This window comes from Barbus barbus (genome assembly GCF_936440315.1).
Source record: "Barbus barbus genome assembly, chromosome: 2".
NCBI lineage: Eukaryota > Metazoa > Chordata > Actinopteri > Cypriniformes > Cyprinidae > Barbus > Barbus barbus.
In genome coordinates this window covers 40,058,424-40,083,145 of record NC_136730.1, presented here as the reverse complement: position 1 = coordinate 40,083,145, position 24,722 = coordinate 40,058,424, and the positions used below count along the sequence as shown (strand labels likewise).

The 24,722-nt window shown below is 35.6% G+C and overlaps 1 pseudogene across 1 annotated transcript; it reads right to left on the bottom strand.

Annotated features, from left to right (window-relative positions):
* Window positions 1–405: 405 nt before the first annotated feature.
* Window positions 406–21,795, bottom strand: LOC306881606 (alpha-parvin-like; annotated as a pseudogene). Its single transcript has 12 exons — window positions 21,481–21,795; window positions 17,287–17,376; window positions 16,724–16,913; window positions 16,497–16,636; window positions 15,362–15,473; window positions 14,928–14,986; window positions 12,070–12,089; window positions 9,494–9,555; window positions 9,336–9,404; window positions 9,156–9,257; window positions 7,944–8,016; window positions 406–732 (listed from the first exon to the last, which is right to left on the bottom strand). The product of its transcript is annotated as an alpha-parvin-like (transcript).
* Between the last annotated feature and the right edge of the window lie 2,927 nt (window positions 21,796–24,722).

Sequence of the window (24,722 nt, the reverse complement as noted above, 5' to 3'; positions counted from 1 at the left end):
CTTTTCATAAACTCGTAAACCCAAGAAAAAAAATTCTTAACGTCAGCATCATTTTACGGTATGGTACAGTACTCTATTCTCTAGATCTTTACATTTTCTAACGTAAATGTGGGCAGTCCTCATGCAAAACTCGCCGTTACAATATTCGGATGTTCTAGATGATTGCCAAAGCCTTTGCAATGTGGTTGCTAGGATGTACCGGTTGGTTGCTAGGGTGCAACGGGTGGTTTCTAGAAGGTTGCTTACTGGTCCAAGTAAAAACAGTTCATCAGCCAGCACTTGAGTCCTCCCTTCAATATAAGGCTATGGAATTTCAGCAATACCTTGTCGCTTGGAAAATCAAATCGCACACCTCTCCTCAACAAGTCGCTTTTTGCTGTATAATACAAGTTGATAATAGAGCATTTAATGGTGCATATGCACTGTGACAGCGGTATAAGAAATCCATCTATGTTCTGTGAGGTTTTGAGATGTCACTGTGTTACAGTAACACCACTCGCTGCTGTGCTCTGGCTGGGAACCAGGAAGAGCACTAGTCTCCAGGCAACAGCTGAGGTTTTTGATGTCCAAATGTTTGTGGACTAAATGTCTCTTTAATTCAATTCTGTAATGCAGTGTTTGAAGATATGGATCAATGGCTACTGCCTTTGATGGTTCTCCTGGTACTCAGAGGCATGTCATTGTGACAATCCCACACTGCGGGGACGCAACAAATAAAGCTATGATCATATTCTGCTGCTGATGTTGCTCTAAGAGAGAAAGGAGGGGGGTTTAATAGCCGATTCTTGCCAGAAAAGGATTAGCCACACATGCTATACGACAGACCAGCTCGCTGAAAGGGGAACATCATATTGTTCTTTTGTGTCCTCCCTATTTCGGAGAGCATGCTATTAGGTTAATGTAAGAGGAGCACAGTGAAATGTGGAAGAGTGAGGTTTCTAATGACAGTCCATTCATCATTGTCACTTTACATTTATTTAAACATCATCGCAAGTCTCTATAAAGGCATGAATTTGGTGAGAAATGATTTAATTAAGCAACTTTTTTCCATTTTATTCTAGCAAAACCCCTGAATGGTGAGGCTCAACAAGACTTTTCATAAACAAATAGGACCTGTCAAAGCTATCTTAAATTGGAAATAGCTTCTGGCATAACTTATCCATTAAATATGATTAAAACCAGATGTGAGGGCTGATTAGATCAGTGACACAGGGCTACAAAAATGGCACCGAGTGGGTTTTAGCGACTACATTAACCACAGCAGGAGCAAAATGATCAAAATGTTTTCTTACCAGTTCATTTACATGTTTTTAAAGCAACATATTTTATGTTTAAGCAATAACGTACAAGAGGTTGTGCTATATTGTGAATATAATCATGGTTAATGGGCTGTGTTAGGTACGATGTGCAGCTGAATGTATGCATTCCCTTTAGACATGACTGTATTCACAAACCAAAATCACAAATATATTTGATCAAAGTGGTCATATGATGATAAATAATTTTTCTTTGATGTTGTTAGATAAAATATCAAAAAGCTTTAAGTGTCATGAACACATTTTGTGGCTCAAAACTGCCTCCCCAATTCAAAAAGCTGTAAAACTGTGTAAAATATGGATAATGCAAATATATAGGGTGAAATATATATTAGGGGTGTAATTAAATATGACAGTTCGGTTCGTACCTCGGTTTTAACGTCACGGTTCGGTCTGATTTCGGTACAGCAGGGGGAAAAACGTTTTACTTTTTTTTACTTTTTATAAACAGTGGTTTACTGAACAAGTTGCTCTTTCTTTAAATACATTCAGTTATAGTTTACATTTTCTTAATGATAAAAATCTACCTCAGCTTATGCTTAAAACTATAGAGAGCCCTTTTACATTATAAAGTTATAATTAAGCCTACCAACTTAACCCAAACTTAAATTTAATTACTATTTATTTTTAAATAAATGATCAACACTCAACTTTTTTTAAAAAATTATGCATATATGTAAATTGCACATAATGCAGTTTTTAAATTAACTTAATAAAATGTCTAGGCTATTTGTTAAAATTTATTCAATTACACACTGGCTGTCATAGCATGTTTCATAACAGATTAATTAAAACATACATGAAATAATTAATAAATAAAGACTAACAGTATATTTAGTCAAATATAATGAGTATATGGTGTACTATTTTGCTAAATACTCCTTTCTAGACGTCATTTCTCTAGTGAACTGACGAGCTGTGGACACTGATGACTTGCTGAGGTAAATTAAATTAAATTAAATTAAATGTAAATATGCAAGTGCTATAACAAGCCCCAGTTTGCTTAACACAGTACACGTAGCAAGGTTTTTTTTTTATTATATAATAAATAAAAAGAAAACAGATAGAATAGAAAACAAGAATAGAGCAAGCTAGTCTTAGAGGCCTTTTTGCTTTTGTTAACTGTATAATAAATAAAAAGAAAAGGAATAGATAGAATAGAGAAGCTAGTGTTAGTTTTTGTTTGTTTGTTTGTAGAATAGAGAGAGCTAGAGTCAGAGGGTCAAATAAAGATGGAAGAGATGTGTTTTTAGATGGAAGATGGAAGAGATGGGATTCTTGAAGAGGGCTAACTAAGGACTCAGCTGCTCGGATTGAGTTGGGCAGGTCATTCCACCACGAGGGAACATTTAATGTAAAAGTCCGTGAAAGGGATTTTGTGCCTCTTTGGGATGGCACAATAAAGCAATGTTCACTTGCAGAACACAAGCTTCTAGAGGGCACACAAGGAGGGTAACTGTAATGATAACAATAAAAGTGCAATTTAGTGCAAATTTAATAAAAAAAATCACTCTAATTCTATGTTAATCTCACTTTAAAGAACATGAGCATTAAAAGTGTCAGAAGACAAAATTTGGCAATTTGGTGTGGACATTAATATTGTTACAGTTATCGGTCTTGTTGTGTGAATGGACCTTTACACTTTACAATGAATTTAACTCCTTTCCACCAATGGGATAAGGTGAAAACATTATTTTCCAAGCTTTGCATACCCTTACCAGCACATAAAAGAATTCCTGAGTGATCCCATTTTATTAGCTATGTCCTCTCACATCTATAATGGAAGATCTGGTGAATATCCGCAGCATATGAAAGTACCGATTGTTTGTTATTGTATTGCGGTGTGTTATTGTAGTGAGATTTACCTGCCCCCTAAACACAATATTAAACAACACAAACTGTGACTAGACCATTTAAATACAATCGCCAGAAGTAAAAATCTAAACTTAGGTGATCAATGGATTACACCACGATCACATGACTTCAAAGTCACCACCAACTCTTTCGGTCTTTCTTCAGTACATCATGCCTGTAGACCTTCTTCAGACAAAGGTGTTGCTACACAATCCTACCTAAACCTTTACGTCATGATTTTAGCATAGCTGAATGCTGTATTAACCAATCAGCACACATTTAATTAAAAAAGGGGTTTAAACACACTAGCCCATTGCAATTTCTGTCCTACCAGCACAAGCCCCTTGCTAATATAATTTAACATGAAAAAAGCTTCAAAAGCACTCTCTGGTGGGAATAAATGCCTGAGGCCTTCTAATAATCCTCTAAAGACACTGCTTAGATGCTGGAATCAATTACTCATAATGACCAGGATCTTTAGTACAAATCAATAGAAGCTCAGATCAGATGCTTGGCCAGTGAGAGTCAAGCATTTAGCAGCTATTTCAGTGGCTCCTCGCCTCACCCTTTTGTATTTATGAGTAAACAGCGGTTCTGGCTCGGTGAAGCTGAAACGAGCTTGTGGTCTTGTTTGATATTATGAAGGGAGGGATCAGAAGGAAACTCAGGGGAAGGTAATTGCAGCGGGCCGCTAATGGTGGGGACACTACTATTCAGGACACCTTCGTGCAGGACGCTCGATTGCACAGGTGTTCTTCTCTGTTATTTTTGCTCTCAAAGGCACTTCTCTGATGAAGACAAACTCACCACTTAATCCCCTACCTCTACTGATAATGGGGCGGCCGAAAATGCATCAGAACAAAGGTTTATCGAAAGGCAATTGTTGCACACTCTCCTAAACACATGCTTCGTATTTAACACCAGCACTTAACACCAGCCAAAGTATATGATAGGAGTACATTATTTTTCAAAACACTTCATATGTTGGACAGGCTGCAATGCGGGGCTGCAATTTTGAAGCTTCAAGGGGAAAAAAAGACTAACAGACAGACAACCTACAATTTTTTAGGACTGCTCCAATACTTCTGTGCTTCTTAGTATAAGATTTTCTGTGGAATTACTAAAGAAAACAGCTTTCTACACTGGACTGCACTGTTCCTTTTTGTGTCACAATAAGTAGTAACTTTAAACAACTACCAACCCTTAAAGTAAATTTAGTTTTGGCAAAATAGTTACTAATGCAGATTTTGTGCATGGTCAAATTTGCTGTGCTGATCGACAGAAAGCTGCTTGATTTGAAAATGACTACTGAGTGAGCTGGGATTTACATACACTACACTACTGACGATGGACCTTTTTTTTCCTGCCAAATTTCTCAGAAATATTACTATAGAAACATTGTGATCTGTATATAGCTGAATGTTCACAAACACCTTGAAATTAGTGAAATGTGTCTAAATAAACAAAATAGGCCTCAAACATGCATTTATGAAACAAATGAATCAGCTAAATGAATTTGTGCAACCCACGAAACCATTCTTGCATAATCATAGCATTCCGTTTGATACGTAAGAATGTATTTATGAATGATAGTCACAGAAATTTGTTCAGCTTGTGATTTATGCATGAGGCCCAATTCCATAATCACCTTGTCAGGTGTTCTGAAGATAAACAAAGGTCTTAAGGGTTTGGAACGACATGAGGGTGAGTAATTAATGACAGTACTATCCCTTTATGATAAATGCATATATGATTTTAAGAATATCTTTAAACTTTTTTCTCCAAGTTGTTAAAAAACTACTTTTTTTTAACTCCTCCTTGGCCATCTGTCAGATCTTCACCAAACTGCATGCATCAGCTCTAGACCATGCTGGTAAATTAATTTCATTTTAGAATCAAAGAATTTTGATCTATTATACAAACAGACAAATCTGTGATGATCACAAGGCAAACAATAAATTCTAAACTGCTATTTCAAGCGAAAGATGAAGGCTTTAAAGGCTTAGTTCACCCCAAAATGAAAATTCTGTCATTAATTACTCACCCTCATGTCGTTCCAAACCCGTAAGATCTTCGTTCATCTTCGGAACACAAATTAAGATGTTTTTGATTAAATTGGAGAGCTATCTGACCCTCCATAGACAGGAACACAACTGAAATGTTCCCAGGTCCAGAAAAATAGTAAATACATCAGTAAATACACGGGAGGGTCTGAGAGCTCTCTGATTTCATCAAAAACATCTTAATTTGTGTTCCGAAGATGAATGAAGGTGTTACGGGTTTGGAATGATATGAGGATGAGTAATTAATGACAGAATTTTCATTTTGGGGTGAACTAACCCTTTAATACTAATCCACCACATGGCCCATTGGTACTTGAACCCCGATGATTGCCACTTGTGGCTATATTTATAACTTAAATGCTTATTATATACAACTTTTACACATGGTTTAAAGAAGCAACAGTATATGCAGAACATGCCAAGGAAATAACATTTTTGTGAGTGTGATATTCCTCTTCTTAGGATGGTTTTCCATTTATGGTACACAGGAAATAGTGGTGATGTCATAGGGAGTTTTCTAATCATGCTCGCTTAAACCCCTACAGTGAAAAAAAACAATTTAAGCGACCTTCAGATTAAATTTAAATTTGAATGTACATGTTACTTTCTTAATACAGAAACAATCTTCTGCATCGATAGGCTCCAGTAGCCTGATTGTTGTCAATCCACTTTTATAATGATAGGACAGCATTACATTATTTGTATTTACATTTTTATTCTGCTATCATAAAAATATATAAATTTATGCATTTGGTAAACCAATCCAAAGAATACAAGTGACTTATATTGCATTTGGGCAGAAAATTGATCAGTTCATGCATTCCCTGTGACTCAAACCCATGAGCTTGGCATTGCTAGTCCGTTGATAATGCGGTTCTAAGACAGAGTGGAAAACCATTATAGCAAAAATAGCAAAGAGTGAAAAAAATGTACATGAACACGCATTTAAAATACATTGATATACACAATATAATATTTTTATATTTTCCATAAACATATTCATATACATACTCAATTTCAAACATGAAATAAATACAAAAATTGTTTGTATATATATATGTATAGCAAGATAATACTGATAAGAATGTTATGTCTTTGTATTGAGCATTTCGGTAGTTTGATTAAATCAAAACATCTCTGTCTGCTAGAGCTTCTCTGTCACTCCAGATTCCTGTACTTGGTGAAGAGGTTATAGAGGACCCTCAGTGTGGACTTGAGGTCACAGTTGACAATGTCTGAGGAGACACACAAAAGATATGATCATGATCATGGTATGTAATACAGACTGTTCATTTCAATATGAAACATTATCTTCCCTCTCTCAACATACCTGGCATCTCAACTGCTAATGTCAAGTGCTGCTTCTAAAACACATTAACCACTAGATTTCCACTTTCTTTGAAGAAATATGCACCCTATTGGAGCGAATGTTTCATTTTTCCAGTAGTTGACATTAAATACTTTTAAAAAGTTGAAAGTGTCCTGCAGTGTGACAAGTTACACTAAAACTGATCACTCTTTAGTTTGGGGACCAATTCTCGCTATTAACTATGACTTTGAACTCCTAACTGCTTATTACTTAGTTAGTAAGGTCGTGGTTAAGTTTAGGTTTGGGATAGGATTAAAGGATGTAAAATATGATCATGCATAATAATGTGCGTTCATTCATTAATGTGTGCTTTATAAGTACTAATAAGTTACTAATATGCATTCTAATAAGCAACTAGTTAATAGTGAGAATTAGTCCTTAAAATAAATTTTTACCCTGAATCTAAAACTATTTAAACAGCACTGTTGTGCAACCAGCTTTTCTTTATTTTAGACACACTGCACGGAATAGAATATATGAAGAATAAAAATTCACACCGCAAAACCCTTTTGAAATAAGCCAGTGAGAGCAAAAAGTTTGAAAATGGTGGTGACTATTGTAATTACAAAATATACGCTTATACAGAAATATTAAAATAATATCTTTGTTGATTAAATAATTTAACTCTATGGCAGCACCATGTGTCAACTTCTCATTCGCCAAGCCATTGCTAAGGTGTTCTGTGGGGTTACTAAGGTATTCTAAAGGTGCAGTCACAATAGATATATTTAGGTCCTTTGTCGTTTGTCAATACTGTAGTGATGTACGAGGGCCCAAGTAAAAAGAGTCCACACGCACATCTACTCTCTAACCATATTAATATCCTTCACCCTGCAACGAGTAATAATAGTAATGCTTGTCTTTGAAATCACCACTAATAATTAACAGCAAAAATTTTACGGTACCAGACATTGTATTGCATTAAACCTCATTTAGTGTGAACCGCCCATGAGGCTTATTCTCAGTTAGATCATGTGTGCCAAATTACCCAGATGTTGTTTGAGCCTTGTGATTACAGAGAGAAACTCTGCTGCAACAAATGAAATGCAATTGTAAATGCAGCATGCATTCGGGACATTCACCAAACCTTTTGGGTAAAGCAACTACAGCACAACTCCAACCCCATCTGGTGATTAACCTCACATTCATTTTCGTTCAACAGCAACAGGACGGGAGGCAATGAAGAGATCAGTTACACTGATACACATGGAAACTCCACTTAACTACAATAAACTATTGCAATCAGGCAACATGCCATGAGTGTTCCTTAGAAATCAAGCACTGACTACACAAAACACAAGCACACATGATCTCCAGTCTTAGTAGAGCAAGAAAGTTTACCTTCTGGCCTGGGCTTTGGCTTCTCCATATTGCCATCTTGCATCAGCTCAAAGGAAAATGAAACATTGTGCTCCTAATGCATACAATGCAAAACAACACTGTCATGAAAAATGAACAACAATTTTAATACAAATAGTTGCGCTAAAATTTAATTTATATAATGTATAATATATCAGTCTATGAAACCCCAGGCGTCTGTGAAGGTCCATGGACAGATAAATAAAACATATAGGATTTTCTTTAGAAAATAATTAAAATAAAATAAAAAGTATGCATATTAGGGGTCTTACTGTCAACGATTAATCCACCTTAAAAACCCTTAGACATTTCTGTCCTCCAAAAAGTAAATTCCACCAAAATTTTCAAGTTTCAGAAAGTTCAATTAAAGACATTGTAAAAGTAATCCATATGTGACCCTGGACCACAAAACCAGTCATAAGGGTCAAATTGTCAAAATTGATATGTATACATAATCTGAAAGCTGAATAAATAAGCTTTCCATTGATGTATGGTTAGTTATGATAGGACAATATTTGGCCGAGATAGAATAAAAAAAAATCTAAATATTGAGAAAATCGCCTTTAAAGTTGTCTAAATGAAGTTCTTAGCAATGCATATTACTAATCAAAAATTAAGTTTTGATATGTTTACAGTAGGAAATTTACCAAATATCTTCATGTAACATGATCTTTACTTAATATCCTAATGATTTTTGGCATAAAAGAAAAATCAATAATTTTGACCCATACAATGTATTTTTGGCTATTGCTACAAATATACTCCAGCGACTTAAGACTGGTTTTGTGCTCCAGGGTCACATATGAATTGAGTCTTCCGCATCAGACATGATTGCTTTGTGTAATGAACAGATTTCATTTAAACTATTATTCACATATAAGCATCAATGATCAATACACATACATAGAGAACATAAAATATAGAAAATTAAAGAGCAAATATGCTTGAAGTTTGAACATACATCTGACAAGTTTCATTAAAAATATCTTTTGGAAGGTAAATAAAAGAGGGTGAGTATGATGACAATTTTCATTTTTAGGTGAACTATATTCCAGCCTCACTTTTCACATCCAATTAATAATCAATTCATAAAATTCTAGATTTTTTTCCATTTCATTTAATTTCATTTATGTTTCCTGTGAAAGGTTATTAAGTTTAGATTACTAACTACACCTTCACAATAATTTACAATACCTTATGATCAAAATTTTCAGGTATGAGGAAGAAGTTATAGAGGGGCACAAAGTATCCTTCTAGGAGTCCCATCAGTAAGACCAGGTACACACCATCAGCAAACTACAAGAGACCACAGACACTGACATCTCAGTTGTTGGACATCTCTCTCTACTGATATTCAGCTCATGATCACGTTACCTGAGTTTCCAGCTCTGACACCTCCAGGTTCAACTTGTTTAAGTGCTTGTTCACAAATGTAATAAGAGTCTGATAAAAAGACCAAGAGATCAGAGTCAAAGAGTCAAAGCTCTCCGTTTGTAAAACCTCTTAAGAAATAGAGTGACATCTGCGCTTGCCTTTTTCACCACATTCAGTTTATCTGGCGCATGGTCAAAAAGGGTATCAAAGGCATCTCGCTCTGTGAAATAAGACATGATTTCTCACATGCAATGCAGCACTAGAGAATATTTTATCTTGATCACTTTACAAAGCATGTTAAGATGCTTAAGAAGCATGTTAAGTGGCCGCAAAACAGATTTGAACACTAAAGCTAAAATTTGACACTAAAATACAAAAATGTCAGAAATGATGAGATATTAAGTGGCACCTGCAAAAATGCTGATGTTAAAACATTTTTCAGATTAATGTAATTAGTTTAACCAACTGGTCTTAAGGTGACTTTAGTACTGATCTTTTTCTAATTTTGGTGCCCTGCACTACATATTTTTCCTGTCCACATTTATTTTATATATTTTTTCATATAATTAAATAACTACATACAGTGCCCTCCAAAAGTACTGGAACAGTAAAGACAAAATTGCTCTGTTGGCTGTGAAAAAGGGAAAGTGACATACGGCCAAATATGGTGACCCATACTCGGAATTCGTGCTCTGCATTTAACCCATCCAAAGTGCACACACACAGCAGTGTGCAGCCATTTATGCTGCGGCGCCCAGGGAGCAGTTGGGGACTCGGTGCCTTGCTCAAGGGCACCTCAGTCGTGGTATTGATGGTGGAGAGAGCGCTGTACATTCACTCCTCCCCACCTACAATCCCTGCCAGCCCAAGACTCCAACCCGCAACCTTTGGATTACGAGTCCAACTCTCTAACCATTAGGCCACACATAGATGTTTTACCAGCTAAGAAGTTCAGCACTTTTAGAGTTTCATCCCTCTGTCTGATGTGAGCATAAGTATTGGAACAGTTGCCTCACAGGTCTAAGTGATCTGCTGTGTCCTGTTGCATTAATTCTTCAGATATTAAAAGCAGGGAATGTGTCATATCAGTTATATCCATTACTTTTGTATTCTGCATCATGCATTTGATGATGACACACACAAACCAGGATGAAGATGAGGAAGCTGACTTTGAGAGAAAAGCAAGCAATTTGGATGCTAAAATAAAAGATGAAGTCAATTAGAGCTATAGCAAAAATAAAGGGCATGGAGAATTCAAGAGTTTGGAAACCACCAGCGACACCAGCAACCAACAACGACCTGATTGGCTGAGAAAACAACAGTAGTTGATGACAGACAAATCATAAAAGCTGATCTGACAATCTACTGTCCTCAGGAGACTTTGACACAGAATTACAGATGCTACACAGCAAGATGCAAACCTCTGACCAGCACCAACAATAGAAAGGCAAGATTAGAGTTTGTAGAAAAGCACAAAGGTGAGCCAGAAGAGTTTTGGAACTGTGTTTATGGACCGATGAGACAAAGATGAACCTTTATCTAAGTGATGGGGAAGCAAAGATGTGGAGAAAAAAGGGGAACTGCAAATGATCCCAAGCATACAGCCTCATCTGTAAAGCATGGTGGAGGTGTTGTCATGGCATGGGCATGCATGGCTGCCTCTGGAACAGGCCCTCTCAACTTTACTGATGACTTAATGTATGATGACAGTAGCAGAATGAATTTGGAAGGGTACAAAACCATCTTGCCTACCAATATTCAAGAAAATGCCACCAGATTCATTGGGAAGTGCTTCATATTGCATCAGGACAATGACCCAAAACACCCTGCCAGTTCAGTCAAGGACTTTATGAGAGCAAAGAAATGGAAAGTCTTAGATTGCCCAAGTCAGTCTCCAGATTTAAATCGGATTGAACATGAATTTCACCAGCTGAAGAGGAGAGTAAAGGCAGAAACTCCCAGAAACAAGCAACAATTGGAATTGGCTGCATTAAAGGCTGGGAAAAGTATTTCAAAGGATGAGATCAAGAGTCTGGTGATGTCTATGGGTCACAGACTCACTGCTGTGATTGTGCGCAAGGGATCTGCAACTAAATAATAGCTTTTAATCTTTTATATCTGCCTTTAGTTCAACTGATCCAATACTTATGCTCACATCAATGAGTGGGATGAACTCTAAAAGTGTTGTTCTTTTTATTTGGTAAAACATGTATGTGTTGAAGCGGCTAATAATAAAATGTGACGTTCTGTAGTTTTGTCTCATATTCATCTTTTAATCATATTTGCAAATGTCTTGACTCCACAGCCAACAGAGCAATTTTGTCTTTATTGTTCCAATACTTATGGAGGGCACTGTATTTAATATTACTTAAATATTTACTTTATCTATTAAATAATGATATGATTATATTATATGGTTATTATATCATTATTATTAACATATATGATCATTATATAATATAATTATTATATGATACTTTATTAAATGATTTTGCTAGTGTAAAATTGATCATGCTAATATGTGTGTGTGTGTGTGTGTGTGTGTATGCATATATATATATATATATATATATATATACATACAGTATATAGATAGATAGATTGATGGATAGATGGATAGATAGATATCTGTCTAAATATCTAATGTATTGGCATTAGTGCGGCTTAATTATGAAAATGTTTTTCGGGTCACTGTAATTGAATTTAAGATGTGCAAATTATACGTAATACATACCATATCTTCCAGACAATGCCCTATGGGGAAGAAAAAGAGCATTATTATTTCAACATCAATTTGGGTAACAAAAGAGATCAACAATCTATTTATGTCTGAATGAAAGGGATTTACAAACAGTCTAAATGGCAAAATAATAACCAAATTCAGAGGGACATATCAAGAGTGCCAAGATGAAAGGCAAACAAAAAGATTAGGGGGGAAGGGAGTGCTCCGGTCCCAAGAGCGGGCCGATCAAACAGAACTGGGTTCCAGGATATTGGCCTAGTGGACGCCTGCCCAGCAGAGGCTCGTCTCCACACAGTCAATTCTGCCCCAGCAGAGGCATGTCTCAGCAGCTGCTGCCCGAGTCCACATCAGCAGCCAAGGAGCTGCTCTCTGCCTTATATCCCAAGCTGATTTGAGCCCGCTGGACCGCTGTTAATCAGCAGCAGCAGTGGAGAGCTGGCAGAGCAACAGCTCCGGTGCTCAACCTCTAGAACCACAGCAAAGCTGCTCAGAAGCAGGAGGATCCAGCTCAAAACCGACACACACACACACACACACACACTCTGTACACCACAGCTCCATGACTGGCATGTCACTGCATGTTCCAGCCACTGGATTCCTGTTTACTTCATACTTCAACACATAAACCAAACACACAGTACACTACAATATATTAAACAATATCTGTTTATACTCCCCTACTCTGTCAAGCTTATTGTTCATAATCATACATTTCCTCCAAAAGGATCTGTTTTTGTTTTGCAAAAGGTATCAGAATTATACATGCATTTATAGCATAGATTGACATTAGTGCATTCCCTTGTGATAAAGAATATTAACTTTAGCATGCTTTTCAACAGAGGAACTTATTAAGGAAATAATATACTTTAAAAGAATATACTTAAGTGCAATCTTAATGTAGTGCTTTTGAACACATAATTGCATGTTACTTACACTTAAATGGCAATGTATTATAGTTTACATTTATATTAAATGCAATTAATTGACTTTAGAGGGTATTTAAAAATAAAGATGTAATTACAGTTTTTCTCAGTTGTTTTGGTGCATTTCTCAGAACAGAAATGAAATTTTCAAAACTATTTGTTCAACCTCCACATTATCTAGTCACTTGTGCACATTATAAAAGCAGTTTATCATTCTTTTGAACAAGTTGCGATTGCTTTGGTACATTCATGCAACTGATTATGTACATTTGTCTGCTGTTTCCTACATTATCAGTTGCTATTGTCATGTTGCTCAAAATATATTATATAGTTCTCTGTGCTATTGTCTTACCCCTCAAAACATCTAGTCATTAGTTCATCGGATAAGTCATTAAATGCAAAATGGTTGATCTAGTTGTCATAAACTGTCAAGCATATTTTCTACACATCTCTATTAGACTTTTTGTAAATTTGCCATGAATTGTGCAAGTGAATCTTGACTCTCACTAATGAAGAGAATATAGATCAACCAATGACAAACCATGAGTTCTCTGAAATAGCTGAAAGGTGCATTTCATGACTGACGATGGATGACTATCCAGAAAACGATCAGGGTCAACAGCCAAGAGGAAGAAGAGGAGTAAGGATGTATGGAAGTGTACAGAGGCAAAACAGAGGAAGAGGAAGAAGAGGCCAAGAACAGAGGTGCATATCAAATGAAATAATGTTGTCAATCATGGCCTTACAATGGCTGAAGGGTGCAGCTAAAAATTCGGAGATCGACCATATCCTCAATAATTCAAACATTTTGAAACTTGTCTCTTTCAATCAATATCCCACATACAGTAATGTGTAAATTTGTACTTTTGAAAGGAAATATGGCATACATAAAAAGTGCAGCCTTCTGCATTTCAGTACAGTAACTGTCATCCAAACGTTTGCCATACTTTACATCAGGTAATATTACTGTAACAGAGTGCACTGTTACACTTCACACTACTTTACATGTAATACATTCGTACAAAAATAAATGTACTGTATAAATACAAAGGTTCATATACGTTTTTTTCTATGTACTATTGACTCTTCTCAAGAAATATCAGATTTTTTTATTTTTATAAAACCTGAATTTCCATGGTTGACTGTCATGGTGAAAAAACAACGAAACATTTTGACCAGTGTGGCTCACACGATGACAAAAATACTTTATATTTTGGTGGCCTCGGCCAAATTACTGACATGATAACTAGGTTTTGAAGCATGAATGAAACGTTTTGGGTGAGTAACTACATTTTGCACATATGCAATAAAGTTCTGAAGTTCCAGCAAACAGTTGTGACATTTGCACTCACAGTTTAGAGAACGTTAAGTCTGTTTCGAAAAATGTGCCAAAGCAATTGAGAAAAACTGTAAACATTTGTAATGATAAATTGAATGTATTATTTAGTACATATTAATATGTTAACTTTACATCTAATTTCAAATAAGACACTACAGCTCAAATTAATAATACCTTTACTAGTACTTTACATGTTCTTTAGTATGTTAATTATCTTCTTTCAAGTGTAAAACATTTGATTTGACATTATTACAAAGTGCACTTTAAGTACATTTACGTAAGTGATCTTTCCATTAATATCCTACTATCTGCAAATACAATTTTTTTTTAAATATTTACTTTTAAGATTTGAAATACACTACAAGGGTTCTGCATCATGAACTAACAATGAAGAGCCTCCTTTACAGAATTTATTAATCTTGGTTTATTTAAAAGTAATGTTTATTTATAATTTACATTGTTGGTCATTGTTAGTTTACGATAGTGCATCAACTAATGCTGTCTATTGTGTTAATGTATATGTCATCGTCATATTGTACATTTTTATTCTTTTATTTGCAATACTGTAATTAATTTAAAAAACATACCCTATATTGCCTGTAATTTCCTCCTGAATCTGCCGAGACTGAAGTATTCCCTCTCGTTTCTGTTGGGATAAACATTTTTCTAAATAATGTAAAAAGGGCAAGACACGGTTTATAATCTTCTATAATATTACAGTATGTTTATAATCTAACATCAGAAAATTAGCATGATAACGTTTCTGCATTTGTTACTATTGTACACAATCAAAATGAATATCGGTGTAAATGTAAAATCATTCTTAAGTTAATTGCCACATTGAGACAAATTACATAAGAATGGATTTATGATCATTTACACAGAAATTCATTCTGCTCAAGTTTCACAATTAAAACACACTGTGACAAAACCGTTGAATGAAATGAACAATATTGTAACTGAGAAGCATAAAGCAAATGAATAAGCTATAAATTATTAACAGAAAATACATGTAAAGCACCTGAACCACTACAACTTGAATGGATGGTCTGGCAGTCTGAAAGTTGCCCGGAAATGCTGAGAAACAGCCACCAGCACGTGAAGAATGGCCACAATGTTTTTAGCATGAACAGCTGAGAAATACACAAAGGAATAAACAGCAGGAGCAAAAGCTGAAATGCCTTCTAAATGTATACAAATGTTACATATTCTACATTCAATGAAAAGAAAGGTCAGCAATCAAACATGCTAAATGTTATTTCCATCAGTGATTTTCAACCGGTGGATTGCAACCTAGTTACTATTGGCAGCAAAAAGTATTTATAAATGCAATTTATAGCACAAACATAAATAATATCAATAAAAAAATATTGCACAATTAAGCCACATTTAAAAGTGGATCCCGTTGTTAAAGGAATAGTTCACCCAAAAATGAAAATTTGCTGACAATTTACTCCCCCTCAGGCTATCCAAAATGTAGAGTTTGTTTCTTCATTTAAACAGACTTTTTCAGAAATGTAGCATTTCATGACTTGTTCACCAATGAATCCTCTGCAGTGAATGGGTGCCGTCAGAATGAGATTCCAAACAGAAAAGAACATAGTTGTTTAGAACTGTTTGGGACTGTTCTCACTTGAAAACAGCGCTTGATCTGTGCATATTTCTCTCCTAAATTAAAACAAGACTACATTTTCACTGGAGAAAGCAATATTATAGATCAATGAGGTTTGAAGTTAAAAATGTCTTGGTGGATTACAATCATGCACCTTTTTGGTTCACACGACTTATGTAACGGCACCCATTCACTGCACAAGATCCATTGTAAGTGATTTAATGCTAAATTTCTCCAAATCTGTTCTGAATATGACACAAACTCATCTACACCTAGGATGGCCTGAGGGTGAGTAAATCGCCAGTAAATTTTCATTTTTGGGTGAATTATTCCTTTAATAAAATTTCCGAATAATTAGTGACAAATTTTGCTATCTTATTTATCATTGCATATTTTTGTTTTTACTTTTGTACAATAAACTGTAGTGGGTCTTCATTCCTATAATGTAAAATCAGAACAATTGATCAAGATTTAAAAAAAAGAAAGAAAAATATATCATGTAAAATATATCATGCAAATGAAAAAAGAGGCAAAAGCTACATACAGTCAACATTCCATTTAATGTTCCTGGAGGAAACTTTGAGAGTGTCATTGATCTTTTCCAGAACCGTCTGCAGCTTCTGTTCTGAGCGATCTCACACTGAGTCACCTCAGCAACATTCAGCTTCTCTCCCTCCAGGTTCTCTGGGACACAATTTATAGGTCACACAATAGAATACTGGGTCTTGCTGGAACAACAATATAGGCTCTTTTCCAGAACAGATTCCTCACCAAAGAGTTTTTGAAGAACCTGCCCATCATAGAGGTCCTCGGCTAGATCCTTAACAATGATTCTCTCTCCCACCAACACGTCATTGATCCAGTCAATGAGCACCTGTCATTAAAGACCAGAGAAGTGGAGATGCTTGGGATGTTTGAAAAATTACTAATTGAAAATGCACCACAGTAATTTCACACTTGTCTAGTACAAATATGTCGCTTTGTTTCATAAATACAGTGTATACGTTTTTCTTTATTTACCCTCAAAAATTGGAAGTCAAATGTGACAACATGCCCCGTAGGTGGGGTACATTGTAACAGCTGAGGGGCACGTTGTAACATGACCATATGACACCCTAAAATGTTATTTGAATTTATGAAAAAAAATATACAACATAAAATAAAATATTTATTTTATGTTGTAATAAGAAAATAATTATTTCTTTTAAATAAAATAATGGCATTTTTTAATAATTAAAAGTAATCTCATTTTTGAGTTTGACAAAGGAGCTTTTAGTATGACAGAGTCATACTATCATCATATATCATCACAATCATCAGTTGAGAAATTTTACCAAGCATAGTGTCTTCAGGGTCCAGCTCAAAGGGAGTTGGGCTGAGGGGCAGGTTAATCGCATTCATTCCCTCCTCCTGGAGCTCAGACACTATACAAAGAAGAAATGCATATATCAGTACCACTCTTCAGAAACTAGAAATGATAGATAGATAGATAGATAGATAGATAGATAGATAGATAGATAGATAGATAGATAGATAGATAGATAGATAGATAGATAGATAGATAGATAGATAGATTCTCAAAGAGCTGTCAGAGCTGTGTCTTTTTAAGCTGTGCCTCTCATCGCTGGAGGTCAGTTATTCAGTATTGGCCTCAGTGGGGAGGGGGCTACTCAAAGCGTCTCATTTAATGCTATGCATTCATCCCTGAACGCGTTCAGCTTAACAAAAGAACTACAACTCCGACCTTCAATCAATAAATTGTGCAATATTCATCAAAATAGAGAATATTCAGAAACCATTTCAACATTATCAAAGGTGAAGAGTGTATTTTTGCAATAAATATTTTATATAATTTTTATATGAAAATTTTGTATTCTTCTTATTCTTTGTATTATTATTATTCATATTTTTTTAAACATAAGCATTTTAAGTATTGCATAATATATATATTATGCAATACTATATATATATTTTTTTTTTTATAAAAAGACATATAGATAAAATAAAATTTGAATAGAGAGTGCTAGAGTTAGAGGGTCAAGTAAAGATGGAACAGATGAGTTTTTAGCCGTTTCTTGAAGATGGGTAAGGATTCGGCCGCTCGGATTGAGTTGGGCAGGTCATTCCACCAGATGGGAACAGTTAATGAAAAAGTCTGTGAAAGTGTTTTTGTGTGTCTTTGGGATGACAATGCGTCGTTCACTTGAAGAACGCAAGCTTCTAGAGGGCATATAAGTCTGAATTAATGAATTTAAGTAAAGGGGTGCAGAGCCAGTAGTGGTTCTGTAGGCAAACATTAATGCCTTGAATTTAATGCGAGCAGCTATTGGTAGCCAGTGCAAATTGATGAACAGAGGCGTGACGTGCGTTCTTTTCGGCTCATTAAAGATTAATCTTGCAGCGGCATTTTGGATTAATTGTAGAGGTTTAATAGAATTGGCTGGAAGACCTGCCAAGAGAGCATTGCAATAGTCAAGTCTGGACAGAACAAGAGCCTGAACAAGGAGTTGTGTTGCATGTTCCGAGAGAAAAGGCCTGATCTTCTTATATATATATATATATATATATATATATATATATATATATATATTATGCAGACAACTATACTGTATTTTGCAGATTACAAATCCCATGTGAAAAATAAAGATAGTTTATCATAATTAAAAAAAAACTTTTATAATAAAAATGTTAAAAATTATATACTTAGGTGCAAACTTAAACTTAATATGTATACTAAATGTATTTAGCTCAACTGTAAAGTTGTTTATATAAGTCACACTTAAGTAGGACTTAAGTACATCTAGATAATTTCATAATAATTTGTATTGTCTTTAAATATATGGAGTGTTGCCAAATATACTAACAAGCATTTATGGTAAACTAAAATATAGCCTACTTTACTGTAATTTCTATTGAAACATATATGTCATGTATTTAAATATATTTCTGTCATGACAACTCTCAGAGAGTTTCCCATGGTAATATACATAGCAATATTAATGTGTTTGGTCTTGGAATAGATATGCTATGCTGCTGCTGCGGCAGAGCACGTACCGAGGCTTGCTAGTCCCAATACATCCACAGACATGCTGCTGTGAACATGTAAGAAATACCGCTGCTGCAAAAATATAACATGTAGGAAATAACCCCATATAATCAACTGTGCAATGTGATTAATGATGTGTTTATATCAGAGCGAGTTATTGGCCTGCGCCATCTAGAGTTTCATGACAGAACTTTGTATTTGTAATCGCATATTTCTAATAATGAAATAATTTAGTATATTTACTTTAAACTGTATGTAATGTCAAATAACAACCTACATTAAATTGCTTTACATGTGCTTTAGTATGTTAGTCAACACAAAAATATGTGTATCAAAATATCAAAATAAATGTACTTTTTTAAAACATGACAAATGATTATTAAAACACAATGCTGCTTTAAAGTAAAACTGTTAATTTTACATTAAAATTGATTACACACTTTTTTAAAAGTTTATGCATGCTAAGAAACATATGAAAGTGTATTCTCTTTAAGTACACTTAAGTGACCTTTTATTAGTTTTAAAATACTATCTTTAAAATTACATTTTTGAGATTTAAACAACACTATAAGTGCACATTCAATACAATTAAGTGCACTTATTTTTCTCAAGGAATTGTTATTCACTTTATTGACATGAATATGCTGTCAGTGGGAAATGTTTCATTAGTTAGCTTTCTACTGCTATAGGCGACATTGGACATGCAACTCTCAAACCTGTTAACAGATTAGTGATAGTTAATGCTTATAGATTAAGCCTCTAAATCTTGCTGTTCCATTGAATCTCTCATTTAATTGACCCTGTGTGCCATCAGTACATGTGGCATCTCAACCAGCCCTCATGCAGGTGATCTTCTAAACACCCTCTCTGTCTCCATCTGCCCAGTGGCCCCATCAATACTGGCCAATCACTAAAGCAATGCTGCAGCACATCTCTGTGAGAGGCAGTCCAGAAGAAGAATCGGTAAAGATCCCTAGAGATATCGACATCCTGTTTTTAATCAACACTGAATCCTGTCGTAGCTGCTTCTAACATGCTTTAAACACGGTCAGTTGAGGGCAAGGGAAGCAACTTCCCGGCTTCTGAATAAACTTGCAGGTTTAGAACACATGCATGACAGCTGATTTACAGCGTGTAAATTAACTTTTAACATTTTTCATTTCTTTTGGGGTGCCAGTTTGTATTTCCTGTTGTGGCATGAGGCTCTTTCTCTCTTCTTTTAGTCAGTGAATGTCTAAACCCACAAATAAACACAGCACCAAATTAAATATGTCTCATCACACGGGACCAATAAAACAAAGCCAAACAATTCCATCACTACTAGAGTGGCAAAGGATCAGCAGTGACATTCAGAATAAAGAATAAGACCGGATGTCACCCCACTCAGAAACGGATTTTAAGAATGAAATATGCAACGTAATACAATTCAAAAAGTTATGTTTAGATTGCCATTTTTTAAATCAGTAAATAAATTTATTTGTTTGTTTACACAGGAAAAAATCTTAACTCTCATGTTGTTTTCCGATTATGTTGACCCAGACAGGATATTCTTTTTCTGAAAATGTTAATGTTATTATATTGCACTAAAACATACTGACTTTGCTTACACAGGGTATAACAGCTCCCCTTCAAAAAAAAAAAAAAAAACATTGCCAAATGAACATTGCCACAGATTACCCCTCCCAAAAAAAAAAAAAAAAAACATTTTTTTTTTTTTTTTCAGATTAATGAAGTCTGATCAGTCATTTCCAGCCTGTGCTAATTAAAAGAAAACAAACTGACAAAAAGACTGAATCTAATTTGAGATTTACAAGCAATTTTTTAAATTAGGTAAAGGATTTTTAGCACAGTGCAGGGTTAAATCTTTAAATATTTGAATTTCATTACTGATAAAGAAAAACTGAATGCATTGAAACTCTGAAATATCATTGTATCCAAAAGAAATTATTCTGAATCAAGTTAAATGATGTTGTTATAACAAAATGATGCAACGTTTCACACAGTATATATAGGGTACAAAATAGAAAATCTAGGAAATAATATTTTCTTATTATTTACCCAACCTCTCACAATGAGTATTTGACAGGCACTTCTCTTCCTTATATGGTCACAAGAGAGACATGCAGCCTTTTGTAAACACTCACATAGTTGAGTCTACTGTATAACAACAACAGTGCAAATGTACTTACACTTTACATTGTTATAAAAAATACAAAAGAAAGAAATATTTTTTCTGCGAGTAAGAGAAAAAACATCTCATAGCTTAATTTACAGTAGTAATTAATTACCATACAGTATGTAAAATGTTTATTTTTATGAGACTGCATTTCTGTATCACGTACTACACTGTAAAAATAAAATAAGACCGAAATATACAGTAGCCTAATCTGACAGATAGATGCCTAAACTTCAATGATCTTAAGAGATTTGTTTGACATGCATAGAATCAAATATAAGACATGGATTTAAACTGAATTCACACCTTCTTTTGCCTTTTTCCTTCTTGCTAAAGTTCCTCCAAGTTTTCCAAGAAAAGTCTCATCTTTTTTCCTGGAGGAAGGCGATTTCGGAGTGGGAGATTTCGGTGAGGACGGTGATTTCTGTGGCGAAGAAGCCATTTGATAAGCAACATAATAAATGTGCCTCTTATCTAGGCGTGCAGAGCGAATAGCTGATTTAAAGTTGTGGAGACTTCTTGAATTCCACCAAACGGAAGTGGAATTCCAAACATGGAGTTAATGACTCTCTCTTGTTTCCCTTCTGCACGAGTGTTTCCCAGACCAGTCCTGCCCTGACTGACCGATGGCTACTTTGGATGCTTCTTATCAGCATCTGTTTTTCTTTATAATCTCATATCTCCATTATATGGCGTAATATACTGTGAATCTTATAGCAGTTAGTTTTCTTTGATCACCAGCTCACAATATGAAATGGTAACATGGAGTGGATGTTGCACACTAAAAATATGTTGATTTAATTAAGAGTTTATCAATACCATTCTCTAATCAATAAAATGCCTTTAACTACAATAACTGACATTGTTCTGCGGGAAATTACATCATTTTGGTGGGGAAACGTAAATATTAGCAGCGAATTCCATGTGATGTTGGTGTTTTTAGTTGGTTTGTACCACTTTAAACCACTCCATTCAGTTTGATAAAACTGCAATACATAAATACGACAATATTAACAATTCAAAAGATGGTGAAAAATGTAAAAATGAATTTCAAGTTGACAGCCGCATGTAAATTGTCAATTCTTCACTGAGCAAGCCTACTTAATTTCTATCATAGTCACCCTGCTAATTTTCTCATGAAGTGTAAATAAAGTTATAATTAATAAAGTTAAAGCCTCACCAGATCATATTTCTAAACGCGATTCAAGTCTATGCACTGAAAAAAAAGCTACATGAACAAGAATAACATTAGTGACTATACAGGAACTATACATCTTAGGTTTTTCATTTAGGTTGTCATTTAAGTCTTGATCTTGATCACTACTATTGCAAATATCACTCTACTATATGAGTACGAGGGTAATGAAAATTCAGGACCTACGGCAAGATTGTTAAGAAAGATGCAAAAGTTGTTTTCAGCACCTGTCCGTGACCTGAGCTGCTTCCTCAAGACACGTAATAATTCATTTACATCGATTAACCACCAGGCGTGTTGTTTATTTATGTACCATCTTACTGTAGTGCTATACTTGTTGCATTGCTTTGTATTCGACCATTTGTTTCTTTATAATCGTGGTTCTACACCTTAAAGGAAGCAATCATTACGCTTTTTACTCATCATTTAGCCATGACTTGCTACTTACGCCGCTAAAACTCATTTAGTACAATGAGAAGCCTGGCCTTACAAAGACCTCATTCAGTTTGTAAGGCTTTTCTCCTTCCCTCTGATACAATTATCTCCACAAAGCCATGTAAACAAGCAGCACAATGGACACAGACTTGCCCTGGGCTGTCATGAGCAGATTTTCCATGCAGTTATGCTTTAAAATCTTATGCACGACCCTTTTGGAGACAGGGAGGAGCCTGTGTATAACTCTTTCACTGCAAAACAAGACCACCGCTCTGCCTTGACACATAGCCCGGCCTTTCTTCCTGTAGATTTTATCACAGAGCCATGAATTTGAATAGTTAAAGTCTGATATGAATGCACAATAAAATAATTTGTATAGAGTTTGTGTTATGTTTCCCAAGGATTTCTGGGATGAGCAAATATAGTGTTCTTATTCAGTGTTTCAGTGTTAAAATAAACTGTGGTGCTATTTTAAGGACTAGCAGAGGATTAAAAAAATAGTTTCTCATTAAATGATGATTGTGTGTTGTTTTTCAAGTCATTATGTCTGCCTCATCTTTCGATGCAATTTCCACTTCATTTTATTGTGTTGTGCATGTCGGTATATACATTATCGTCTAAGACTATTCAAATGAAAACACGAAATCTCCCAGGTTCAATCTGTAGCTGTGATGTACTATACAAGAGAGGACAAAAGCAAGGAAACGACCAGGACTATTGACCTCTGGAACAGCTTCTGGTTTACGCTACACAACAAGCCCCCTCGCTATTTTCAATTCGTCGAATGACAGCGTGGGGTCAGACTGTGAGCTCTTGACACCTTCACTGTGAGGTCAATACTTTTCTCTTCCACATGCCATTTTCTGCCACAGGGAAGAGCTTGAAAGAAGCCTTATCAACACTTTCATATCATACATACTCCGTATATTATGAGTCACACTTCTCTCTGAGGATGCGATGAAGATATTGTTGCACAAACAGACTCGTGGAGGATGCCATAACTATACGGAATCCACACCTGGACAAACACAACACAGATGTCAGGATGTTGTTTATAACCCGTCGTTCTCATTTAACATTAATTCCATCCAAGCAGGTCTTAATGCTGCTTTATCCTCCAACTGGAGTTGTGATATCCACAAATAAGCAGAGAGATGATACAGAAATTGTGCGTTGCTCCTCGGTGTTTGTATTGTTTTTGTTTGTTTTTCCTGTTTTTTGTTTTTCAAATAAGATCAGCTTTACCAGGGATGATCTACTGAACATTCGGCAGAACACACCACAAAATCTTCTACCGGTTTTTGATTTTTCGGACGTTTTGCTGGACATTGTAGTTGGCGGAGCTGTAGCTCTGGTCAAACGCTTCAGGAGGCGCAGACGGGGAAAGAGAGCCGGCGCGCTCGTGAAACTTCGTCAGCGCGGATTTAGAACGGCGTTGCCTAGCATCCATCTGGCGAATCTCCGCTCTCTACCCAACAAAACGGACGAACTCCTTCTGCTCTCCCGGACAAACAAGGACTTTTCTAACTCTGCTGCTCTATGTTTCACGGAAACCTGGTTGAATGGCGACATACCGGACAGCGCGATCCATCTGCCTAATTACCAGCTGATCAGAGCAGATCGGGACACAGAATCAACGGGGAAATCGCGCGGCGGCGGGACATGCTTTTACATCAATGAGAGGTGGTGTACAGATGTAACTGTGTTAAAGAAGATGTGCTGCTCAGATCTAGAAACGCTCTTCATTAACTGCAAGCCGTTCTATTCGCCGCGGGAGTTCTGCTCGTTCATTCTCGTGAGTGTTTACATTCCACCGCAAGCGCACGTGAGCACAGCTCTACAGAAACTCGCTGATCTGATCACAGAGAGTGAACAACAACACCCGGACTCTGTTTTAATCATTCTCGGGGACTTTAAT